The 12,417-nt window shown below is 42.4% G+C and overlaps 1 protein-coding gene across 1 annotated transcript in view; it reads right to left on the bottom strand.

Annotated features, from left to right (window-relative positions):
• The window catches only part of BMPR1A (bone morphogenetic protein receptor type 1A), a 154,894-nt gene extending 148,511 nt beyond the window's left edge, over nt 1-6,383 (bottom strand). Inside the window, exon 1 of the mRNA XM_019660476.1 lies at nt 6,099-6,383. The gene's annotated coding sequence lies outside the window, so the exon portion shown is untranslated. The remainder of the gene's footprint in view (nt 1-6,098) is intronic.
• Nucleotides 6,384-12,417: the final 6,034 nt, after the last annotated feature.

The raw sequence follows: 12,417 nt of genomic DNA, 5'->3' as shown, positions 1-12,417 counted from the left end.
GTGTCACCTGATCTCCCTAAACCCCCGCCCTAACTTCAAAACACACTACTGGGGATCTCCAAACATACCGTTTTGTTTCTATTTTTTAAGAACTGATAGCCTTTAAAATACTGGCTTCAAATATTGATTCACATAACTATGATTTAGTAAAATAGCCAAACATTTACAATGATTTTTGTATTTCCTTTTTTAAAACTAAGTATATGATTATTAATTATAATAAAAACTGGATATTTTTAAAATAATCCATAAAATTGGCTATCATAATTGCCCCACAATTCCGCCCTTACATAATCTGTGCCATTTTGTGAAAATTACCAGCTCTTAGAGAATCTGTGAGTTTAAAAAAATGAGCAAAAGAAATCAAGGGGAAAAAAATACTGAAAGCTGGGGGTCAAAGTGCCTTGCAATCAGACTGGCATATCTAGTTGTGGGAGACCCCCATCCAAAAATAAGAATTTCTCCATACTGCTTAAAAGAAATATTTTACTTATTAAAGAGGTTTAACAAGCATCCTCTTTTAAAAAATAACTTTTCATAATAGTAACAGTAAAGCTTAAGTCACGCCCACATAAGTGTGGTTTAAATTCTTCTTCCCAACATCTACACTAAAGGAATGGTAGTTTTGATAAGTGAGAGAACCCCTTTACATCAATTATAAGGTGCATATATTTTTCATACTTTAGCATCTCTGAAATTAGGGCGCATCTATAATCAATTGTTTAAAATTAACTAGAAGCATCTTTTCTTTATGAAGAAAAGATGGTCTATAAAATTATGACACATCTTATAGTAAGAACTGAACTGACGTGGTCAATTTTGACCTTGAGGTATTAAGCAGACATTCTAAAAGCATAAATACTAATAAAAGCTGGAAGAGGGAGGAAGGAAAGACTTTCTGGTCCAAAATTTAGCTTGAGAAGAAACCCATTTTCCTTTCTCTCCTTGGTTCCCTGCTCCCAAGATCCTAATGTGAGCTCAGTACTACTGCAACTGATGTCCAGACACTGCCAGGCTAGATGGGGCCTTTCTCCATTTATTCATTTTAATATGCAACCATCAGTTACAGACCCAGTATGCAGTCTAGTAGCAGAACTGATATTTGTATAAAAAAATGCTATAAAAGACTAAGTGACTCATACTTAACATGTGTGCATATAATTGTATAAACATTATACTTCAATAGAGTTGATTTTTTTAAAAAGACAAATAAGTGCAGTAAAAACATACTAGATAAAAAACTTCATGCCTTAAAAATATCTCTTCTTTCAGAAGGGATTACACCGAGAAGAAAATGGGGAAGGCTTCAGAAAGAGATGGAATTTATTTAGCTTAGTTTCCTCACTGTCATTTTATTTTACATAGTCTATGAATTGCCAATTTTTTTTACCTTATTACATTTTTTAAGTATAATTAACATATAATATCCTATTAGTTTCAGGTGTACATCATAGTGATACAATATTTATATACATCCCCACAATAAGTCTAATTACCATCTGTCAGCATAGAAAGTTATTACAATATTATGAGTTGCAGATTTTTTTCAGAGTTAATATATGCATAGGGTTAAACATTAGCATTCTGAAGGACTACAAAGAAAATTAACCAACTTCTGTCCTCTCCATCTCCACTGAAGTGCCACTAATCAGTGATAGCCATTTTAACCAATTTTGTTTTAATACATACTTCAAGTGATAGCCTATCTCTAAGGATCACTAAATTTCTATTTCAAGAATCACATAATTTAGATATCATCTACTGACTTCTTGTTTTTGGCAGGTAATTATTTAATACACTTTTATCACAGAAAGAGACAGAATTTGAAATGGACCCTGAAGAATGGGTAGGACTCGGACACATGACAAATGGCAATCTATGCAGTCCCAGCAGAGGGAGGGACAGCACAGCAACAGCAGGAGCAGTGGAAAAGAACACATGCAGGAAGCAAAATAGTGGGCAGTAAGAATAGGTGTATCTGAGGCAAACCCCATGGAAAGAACTCCATTTAATAGAAGACCCTGGAAACTTCTGAGGAGAGAAAAGTTGATGAGATTTTAGGCAGAAATGTGTAATTAGATAACCTGGATAAAGATGGAAATGAAGACAAGGTGATCATAACATTTAGTCCAGGTGGGCTGAGAACCTGATTCAGTTAGAAGTAAGTAAGTAAGTAAGTAAGTAAATAAATAAATAAATAATTGATTGATTGAAAAGGGAAAATGATCAAATATACAAATATATGCACAATTATAATACTATATACAAATATATATCAAATCATAAAAATTTAAAGAAAAAAGAACTGTGTGGGGCCGGCCAAGTGGCGCATTGATTAAGAGTTGGCTTGGGACACCAGCTCTGAGCAGCACAACCCCAGTTCCGATCCCACATGAGGGCCAGTGACGCTGCGCCCTCTACAGCTAAGATGGTGAACAACAGCTTGATCTGGAGCTGGGCTGTCATGAGTCACTGGCAACAGCGTAGGCTGCAGTGGAGCTGCAGCGGGCTCCCGTAAGCTACCGTGAGTGGCCGGCAGCTGGCGTCAGCTGCCAAGAGCCACCGTGAGCAGCCATCCATTGACCTGCGACTGATCTGCCTTACCTGGGAAGAGCACAATAATACCAACATGGGCCAGTGAAACGACATCCTCCACAACTAGACTGAAGAACAAAACGACAGCAACTTGTCTGTTCCCTTTCCCCGATTCCCTAACGCTGTTCCCCTCCACCAATTCCCCAATAAAATCTTTAAAAAAAAGAACTGTGTGAAAACCAAATAACACTAGATTGGAACACTCAATACATTTCTGGATTAAACACTAAAATTCACACAAGAAATAGAAAACCTACAAAGAAAAACAGCTATTAAATAAACTGAAATGGTACTCAAAGTCCTCTTCAGGGAAAAAAGAAAAAAATCGAAACCTGACTTGTCTCATAAGTGAGGCCTGCCAAACTCTCAAGTAAAAGATAATCCCAATCTAAACTGCTCCTGAAAAGAGAAAAAGGAAAACTGTCCAACTCATTTTGGTATCATAACCTTGATACCAACATGTATAAGAGTTGTACCAGAGTAAGCAGGAAAAGAAAAAAGTGACAATACCACAAAAGTAGAACCAATAGATATTGCTACAGACAAGATATGATGGAATGGGGAAAGGTCTGAGTTTAGTATAACATCAACAGAAATAAGGAACACCAGGGAAACAAGTTTGGTAAGGAAGAGGAGTTCAGTTTGAACCAGAATAACCAGGTAGAGATGCGCATAAAGCAGCTGGAAAAAACAGGAATTTGAGTGCAGAAATGAAGAATAAAGGTTTGAGAATTATTCAGACAGAAGGGTCTAAACAATAATGTCAAGGGACTAGAGATATGGGAAAGTGACCTGAAAGGTGACGTGAATACATATTAAGCACAAAGAAGGAAAACAATAAAGCAGAAAACGGACAAGGAGGAACAAAGTCAGTACAATGTCACAGAAGCCCTCCTTTTTCTCCTTAATATCTTACTCATCCTTCAGAATTGTCCCAGGTTCTGAAGTAATATGTTTAAAAAGGCCTTCTCAGATTCTCCTCGCACCACCAGCGCCAGGTCAGGTCCCCATCTTAAGCTCTTATAATACTCTGTACTTTAATTATAACCATAATCATATTTAATTATAGAACTCATTCTTCAATATGTCTCCTCCGCTAGACTTTAAGCCCTTTGAGGGCAAGGACCGTATCTGTTGTTGCAGCCTACTGCCTTGAACAATGTATCAGAATATAGCATTTGTTGAATGAAATGGATAGATGAAGGAAAGCCAAGAAAAGCATTTCAAAATGCTACAGAAAGCTCAAGGAGTTGACTCAGGAGGGGCTTAAATGTGATTAGGTCACAGCTGACCCTTAAGAAGGTGAAATCTGAAACCAATGGGTTAAGAAGTAAATGGATGGCCAGGAAGTAAAGGTAATGTCTAGAAATGGGATTATAAAGGGCTGAATTTTAATTTTTCTCCAATTTTGCTCTATTTCACTATTATTTTTAATGGGCATGTAGTACTCTTATAAGGACAAAACTTTGGTTTTTTTTTTTAATGTTCATATGATTTGAAAAGGCAAAGCAGAAATAGGACAGCTTGAAGGAGTAGAGGACTCAAGGAAAGGTTTTTGCAAATTGAGGGAATCTTTTTTTTTTCTATTTTTCAATTACAGTTGACATTAAATATCATATTAGTTTCATATGTATAGCACAGTGGTTAGACATTTATATAACTTATGAAGTGATCCTCCCCCATAATTCTAGTACCCACCTGACACCATACATAGTTATTACAATATTATTGACTATATTCTCTATGCTTTACTTACATCCCCATGACTATTTTGTAACTGCCAATTTGTACTTCTTAATTGTAAACTGAGGGAATCTTAAGCACATTGGGACTTTTAAGAACCCTAAGACAAAAGAGAGGACAATTAATACTCCATTAAGTAGGAAAGGAGAGAAAAACGAAACAAAGTGTTAACTAGTAGAAAGAAAAAATATTCTTCCACTGAGATGAAAGGAAAGCAGCACATGATAGAAGGAATCCAGTAGATTCTGGAAGGAGCTCCCCCTGAATGCTTCAATCTTTTCAGCAAAGGGTTTAGAGAAGTGAAGAAAGTAGAAAACATTTGAAATGAGCTCCACGGATAATTTCAAAGGGGAAAAAAACCAAAACAGTATAATACCGCTTCTATTAAAAGTGCATTCTGGATTTCAGTCAGCCTTTTGGAAACTCAACTTATTTCTAGTTCAGAACTGCCAATATTTTGGCTTTAAGTTTAAATATTTAAATCCAGTTCACAAACTTGTTATTTCAACAACTGAAAACAATGATAAGCATTAAGTTACATTCTACTTTAATTCAAAATTGAGTTTCTCCTGAACAATACAATAAAGGAGTTGTTTTCAACTAAAGCAACAAAATAGTGATCATTTCAAGCATGAGTAACTGAAAAGTGCTCCTAAATGTCCAAGAGTTTGCAGAAAGAGGGTTTTTGTTGTTGTTAACTCCCCCTATGCCTCACTTTAACAGTTCCTGAATAGTAGTAAAGAGAATCCTGGATTCAAATCCCAGCTCACTTAAGACAATTTATTTAACCTCTTTTCGTCTCGGATGCCTCGTCTAAAAAATGAGGACTACGATACCCAGGGTTATCATAACGATTAAATGACGTAACACAGGTGAATGTGCCAAGTTCGTACTATGTACTCAGAATAATTTGCTAAGCATTTAAAAGAGAAAACCTGCAACACTTTGACCAAATTAAAACATCCGAGAGCATTAAAGACTATAAGTCACAAAACGCCAGACCCTAACACATAGCACATTATTTTTCTTCCCTGACGCAAGCTATTTTTTTTCTTTGCCAACCTTTCCACTAGGAGTCTGGAAAAAGAAAAAAAAGGGTTACATTCGATCCAGCAGAAAGTTTTCTGAAACTGAAGTGCAGAATCACAACAGACATGGCAGCGGAGGCAGCGCAGAACAACAGGTGAACCTCCGAGAAACCTGGCATCTTCCCGCGGACAAGTTTTGAGAGAGGGCTTGCCAACTCCTCCTGGCTCTACCACCCCACGAAACAGACTTTTTCTTTCTTTCTTTTTTTTTGCAGACGCGTATAGAGACAAATCGCGAATATCAACCTCGCAGCCCCTGAGCGAGGGAGGTGAGCGCCTTTCCCATTTAAGGATTCAAGAAGCGTCCTTGGAGGCGGCTTTCGCCCACACCGCCTCCCCAAACTCGGCCTGAAACCCTGGGGTGGGGAACAAAAGAGGGGTCAGGAGGCAGGGCGGCCGCCAGGGCCCGACGTCGGGCGTCCAGGGGGCCGGGGGCCGCGACGGGCTCGGGCCCGGGGTGGGGGCGCAGGACGCCGGGGCCCAGTCGGCCGCGGCCTGACACATTCCGGGCGTCAGGGACTCCGCGGGGCGGCCGGACCGGGCCGCCTCCCGCTCGGGCCTCCCGCACGCGCCCGGCCCCCTCCGAAAATTCGCCAGGAGCCCGCGCTGGGCTCCCCGCCGCGGCTGGCCTCTCCCGGCGCGCATACGCACTCTCCTGTCGATCCAACTCACCCGGACCCCGGGGAACTCATCCTCCAGCCCTCGGCGCAAAGCGGGGTGGGCGCGGCGAGCCGCCGGGACGCGACAGGGGCCCCACTCGGCCTCCGCCCTGGGCTTGCAGCGGCCCCGGCCCCGGCCCGATCGCCCTTCGTGCGGCCGTACGATCCTCGTCTCGCGCGGACGGACGCGCCGGAGCCCGAGCCTGCCTTCCTGCCCGCCCTCCGCCCTCCTCGCCCTCCTCCCTCCTTCTTTGCCGAGCGCCAGCAGGCGGATTCCAATCTCGGCAGCCGCCGCTGCCGACACTCGCACGGGGGGGCGGCGCGGGAGCGGGGCCTGGGGGGAGGGGCGGGCCTCCGCGAGACTCGTCGCTGCGCGGCGCGCGCGCGCACTGGAAGAGCACCAGCCGCGCTCCGCCCCGGACGCGAAAGGAGCCGAGCATGTGGCGGAAGCGCCCGAAGGGTCCGCGAAACTGGCGCCCCGCTGCCGGGGAGGAGGGCCTGCCGCCGGCAAGGGGGCGCCGGGCTGCCGTCGGGGGGAGCTTCTCCTCCGCGCGGCTCCGCCGGCCCCTCCTCACCAAGCAGCCCCAGAGCTGCCGTCGAGCAGACGTGTGCGGGACGCACGGATACCACAGCCGCGTGCTGCGCGCGGGCCGGACCCCCTTGGACGGCCACTTTTGGGGGGTTCTTTGCGTGACCCCTTCTCGACAAACCACGTGAGCGGCAGTCGGGCGGCTGGTGCAGTAAGCCTGATCGCTCAGAACCCACACACCACGGCGTGGCGACAAAGAAAAGAAATGCAGCCACACTCCATCCATTATTCACCCACCGCTCCTGGGCTTCTCTTTCTGGGCTCTTTGCCAACGAGCCGGGGCACGGAGAGGGAGGTGGAGGTGGACCGGCTTCGAGTGAGCTGCCCGGCACAGGCATTTCCGCGTCCGGCCAGGAGCCCTGAGGCCAACACCGCCCGAGGCCCTATGATCTGTGAACGCGTGAATTCCAAAGGCAGAAGATGAGGAGCGGCGTTACCCCAACAGAACTGAAGTCAGCTCACTATAAATACTGCCCCCTTCTCCACCTTTGGCTCACTCTAGTGACCTCGTGTACCCTCTGGAGTCTTATTCACCCCCATTTGGAAAATGTAAATAATTGTCACTTCTTCTTTTCTTCCATTTACCCTCACGCTTTGTGGAAAAATGGTTCAAGTATTCAGGGCCCTGTATGTGAAGAAAGAGTATAGGCCCCTTTTTAATACCCTATGTGACCGTAATCTCTGGTAAGTATTTCAACAATTGTATCATATTAAGTCTCTTTACAAAAGATGCTTTTTTTTTTTAAGGTCTTTTTAAACTGGGTAAAAAGAGAGGGAAAGAAAAGAATGTGCCAGGCACTCATACTTGTTTTTATCTGTATTCTCCCTAAAGAGATGTTTAGATTCTAGAGTAGTCCCTTCTATTCTTGTTTGAATATCTGAACTCCCTTACATTCTTTTTTGAAGATTTTTTTGGTCCATCTTTCATTCTGCTCCCGCCACCCCTTTTCTGCTTTTACCCACTTTTGCCCTTAATACCTCAGATACCATCCATAATTCTAAATTCTTTTTAAATTCTATTTACTCTCTATTTTTTTTTTCCTGAACTCTAGTTGTCTCAGGTTTGAGAGTCATGGATTACAGTATCTTGTTATGCAGGAAGAATGTATGATGTGAGTTTTCTTACGTCAACTAAAATCTGTCTCTTTTTCAGTTTTCTACATACTACACACTGCTTCAATTTTAGGGGAAAGGCTGGACCTTTTGCTCGAGATTCAGACTGATTAACCCAAGAACTCATTGATATATACTGAGCAATGTATTATGGCAGATTAAAACCAAGACAACTGTGTTAATATACCTTCTAAAGCCTAATTCGATTTTCAAACATAAGAATCAGTCTATAAAATAGATAAGAATCTCAGGTTGGAACTTTAGTACAAGTTTCTGAGATGTACGAATTGATGTCGCCTGTTTTATGCCACTGTAGAAATAGGCAAAATTGAGGCATCAAATTTTAAATCATGATTATCTTACTTTTCTACAAAAGGTTCTCCTTTTCTCTTTGGGAATCGACATCCTTTGGCTCTCCTTAGATAAGGCGTACCTAATGCCCAGGCTTAAATCCTTAGTGTTATCACAGCGGGCCACCAGCCTACCAACAGTTGAGCAGGACACCGTGTTCTCTCTGATTCCTGGCATGTGTATGCATGCCAGCCTGTTTCTCCGGTTTGCCTCCACTAAATGAAGAGAGCAGCCAGATAGACCAAGGAGACATCCAGAGACAAATGGTCTGGTTCCCAAACTCAAAGGCAACTCCTCAAGGTCCAAATTTAATGTTGTCTAATGTGATGGTTTTCCTTTAAGTAGATTAATAGAGTGGGCTAAAATGGGCCTTTTTTCTCTGCACAGTTAGTTTGAGGTATACATCCCAAGAGTGGTAGTCGCATGCCCAAATCACATAGCATTAGTTTGGAACAGAAAATTATCCTTCCCTGATCACCTGTTTAAGTTACACCCCAACACAGCCAATCTCGTTTTCTTTATACCACTTTTTACTCTGAAATTACCATGTTCTTTTAGGTATTTGTTTATGGTCTGAGTTTCTCTGTCCCACTAGAATATAAACTCCATGAGATCAGACCTTGTTAATCTTGTTCTCAACTCTTTCCTTGGAGCCTAGTTTCTGGCTTTTGTAACAAGTGCTCTCAATATTTGTTAAATGAATGAGAGAGATAAGGATAGAATTTCCTCTAAGCATTTCTGAACCTTGTCATCAAGACCCAGTTTTAGAGGGTGACATGGACTGTGTTGAAAAGGGCGAGGGTGCATCAGGGAAGCTATGGATCACCTTCAGTGAAACGGAGACTTCTGCTTCCAGGAAAGGCAGTAGTTCAATAGATCAGTCCAAGTTCATCCATCCAAAGTCATTTTTCTGTTGTAAAGACTTTATGAGGCGAAGGCAGCACTGTCTTAGTGGGTATGGAGATAATTTAGAGCCCAGTAAGGAAGGACAAATGAAGGGATGCCCTTGGAAGGGTGATGCTTGAGGTTGGTTTCATACCCAATATTAAATGGACAAAAGCATTGTGAAGACTACAAGGAACAGCTACATTTTTCAGCATGGATGCTACTACATCCTTTTATTGGTTAACAATACCCTGTCATGGTTTAGAAGGACAAGCCAAACCAGAAAGAGATGATTATATATAACTATAATTTAATGCACAAAGTAGAGAAAAGTTTAAAAATCTTTACTTTCCCTTCTATTTTCACTTCTAAATAACTTGCTCCTTTTCCCATTTCCATTTCCATTTTGCTTCAAAGCACCAGTTCACTTTGATTGCAAGACGATTGGTTTACCAAGTCTCTTGTTGCAAAGTAGCTGCTACCACTTGATCCTACCTGGTCCATGGTCTGTATCGTCCTCCTCTCCCTATCAATAAACCCTTTATCATAAAACCCTATCCTTTCCTGGCCCTGTGGCAGGAAGAATTCTCAGAGCTCTAGTCCCAGGCCCAGGATTCAGCCTCCTGCTGCTTTTGCTACTTACTTGGGTTAGCCTTAACCTTGGCCCTTTTCTAAGAACTGGCTCACAAGCCCTTTACTTTTGCTTGGAGCCCTAGCCTGCATGGGCTTGGTTTCTCTGCCCTTTGTTGGACTCTGCTCTCTAGTGTCTGCCCCAGCCCTGCAATATCAACTCTGCTGTGCACTAATAGATACCCCTGGTGGCAACACTTACTTGCCTTCAGCTCTGTGTTCCTAGTTTCTCTGCATTCATATCCTATTCCATCTATCAGGCCTCCTTCCCCCCATTACCTGATGCCTACTGCTCTCCTGGACTACCACCTGTTGTTTGCTCACTACTCTCTGGCTATCAAGTACTGCCTAGAGGGCTGGAGTCCCTCCCACCCAACACCTGGAGCTGGGGCTTCCCCATCCCAGCTCCCACTCAGCCCATGGGAGTCTTCTTCCCTGTCCTGTAGCAGTTCACCACCCTCATCACCCTGCCTCTCTGTCCTGAGAACAGTGGGTTTATGACCTATTACACTTGGATTATTTTTTAACCAGATAAAAATTAAGCAAAGTGTAATAGGTGTGTTTATATGTGTGTATGTACATATATTTGTATTTATACATATAATTTATATCTATACATATATGTGTAACCCATATGTGATTCTACTTACCACTCCTCAACACTAATTCTACTCAAGAATTTCTCTGGGACTAGTAGTCCAGAAATCCCAGTAGATGGAGCTGAGTATGATTACCTTGTGAATGACTAGTCAAAGAAGGGTAAGGTGTCATGATAAAGATTCAAGCTGAGATAACTGGGAAGATACAATCTTGGATCAGGAATGCTGAGTCGTTAACAGCCATGCTATACCTAGTGTACATGGTCTACACGGTTATCTGGATGTGTTCCTAGGTGTGGTGTGGTGCCACCAGTGTGACCAGGTGTACTAGTTTATCTACCACATATGTTGGAGGTACCTATCCCTGTGCTGGACGTGAAGTTCCAGAGGACAAGAACTGTCTTATTCTCACTCCATTGTATCCCTAGGATATAGTGTACTGCCTGGCACATTCAATATTCATTGAATGAATGATTGAATATACTAGGCATTATAATGGACTCCTGTCCTTTAAAAGCTTAAAATCTAGTAAAAATAAGACATGTACATAACTCCTTCATTTGATGTTCGTTTCTTTTCTTCCTCTCTCTCTCTCTCTCTCTCTCTCTCTCTCTCTCTCTCTCTCTCTCTTTCTTTCTTTCTTTCTTTCTTTTCTAGCTGAGCCATCCTGCCACCTGTTGGCAGCTCAGCAGCTGCTCAGCTTGGGCCAGGACTCAAACCGCTGTTGCTCAGAGCTCGCACTCTTGAGCGTGCTCCTAACCAACTGAGCCACTCAGCCAGCCCTGATGTTCGTTTCTGAGTCAGGATTTATTGCCCTAAAGATAGTTGATAACTTCATTTTTTTCTCTATTGATAGTTTGCCCTCACTAATTTATTTTTATCAGCCAAGATAGGGTTTGGTTTGGTTTGGGTTTTTTTGTTTTTGTTTTTGTTTGTTTGTTTGTTTTTAGTATTCTTGAGCATTAATGATAAAGCACTTGATGGCATGAGAGTCTAACAAATAACACAGAACCATCATTGACTAAATTCTAACAACTTGTTTTTAACAAATAATGCTTGAGTTCTTGAGTTCCATTTGCTGTTTAAAACCACTTCCTCAATTCTTTCATGAGGAAGCATAATCATATATTTAACCAGTAACCAATACCTGTCAGTGTTTCTTTTAAAATGTAGATTATTTTACATGTAGTTTGCTACCACCTTAAAATCTGTCTTCCTCACCATATACCTCAATCATACTAGCTAATTGGTTGTTCCCTCTCACAACTGATCTTGCTCAGTTTTTCCAGATTTCTCTTAATGAGACACCATTCTTATCAAAATCTGGGAACTGCTGGCGTATGGCAACATTCTGTTATGGGTCTCTCCACTTCCTGCAGTATGGGGCCCGTTCTCCTTTTAATGCCATCCTCCCCCGCTGTGCCCAAGAACCACCTCTCATAGGAAGTCTGACTGCTCCATCTTAAACTCAGGCTTTTCTCTCTATGGTCTATATCATTGGCTTTTTTTTTTTTTTTTTTTGCATAGTTTAGCTGTTCCTATCTCTTGATCCCAAATAAGATTTCCTACCTTTATTCACTTACATGTGAATAGGGGTTTCCCAGTCTCCCAGCCTGGGGAAGTACAGTTTAGAGGGTATCAAAATGCACAAGCTATCAAAATAGCTGTCCCATTTGGGCCTTCCATTGTAATTATCAAAATCCTTGCCTCTGCTAATCCATTGGTTTTCAGGGTCCAATTGGAGGTGGGGGATGGTCACAACTCCATATACTTTCTATGCTGCTGTCTTCCTCAAGGTCAAAAAGCACACTCCTGTTCCTCCCTTCTTTCTACCCTCCCCTGCCCCAGTTATTACCACAGTTGCTGTAGTCACTATGCTGAACACCAGGATGTCTACATTGCCTGACTCCAAGGGGCACCATTCATATCGGGCTCTGTGTGAAAGGTGCTCCCTGGAGCTGTGCTATGCAAACCCTGCAGCTGGCCCTACTGAACACCATGGAAACGCCACTCCAGATGCAGACAGGGAGCCTAGACCCTGGCTTACTTGAAGCATTTTTTTTTGTTTACCATTATATTATATATATATTACATTATTATATATTATATATATACATATATATTATATATGAGGTGTGATTAAAAAAAAATTATGGTGAATGCCG

The sequence above is a fragment of the Hipposideros armiger genome, unplaced genomic scaffold (assembly GCF_001890085.2).
Source record: "Hipposideros armiger isolate ML-2016 unplaced genomic scaffold, ASM189008v1 scaffold_319, whole genome shotgun sequence".
Taxonomy (NCBI): Eukaryota; Metazoa; Chordata; class Mammalia; order Chiroptera; family Hipposideridae; genus Hipposideros; species Hipposideros armiger.
The sequence above is the reverse complement of the archived record's forward strand: the minus strand, read 5'-3'. Positions and strand labels throughout refer to the sequence as shown.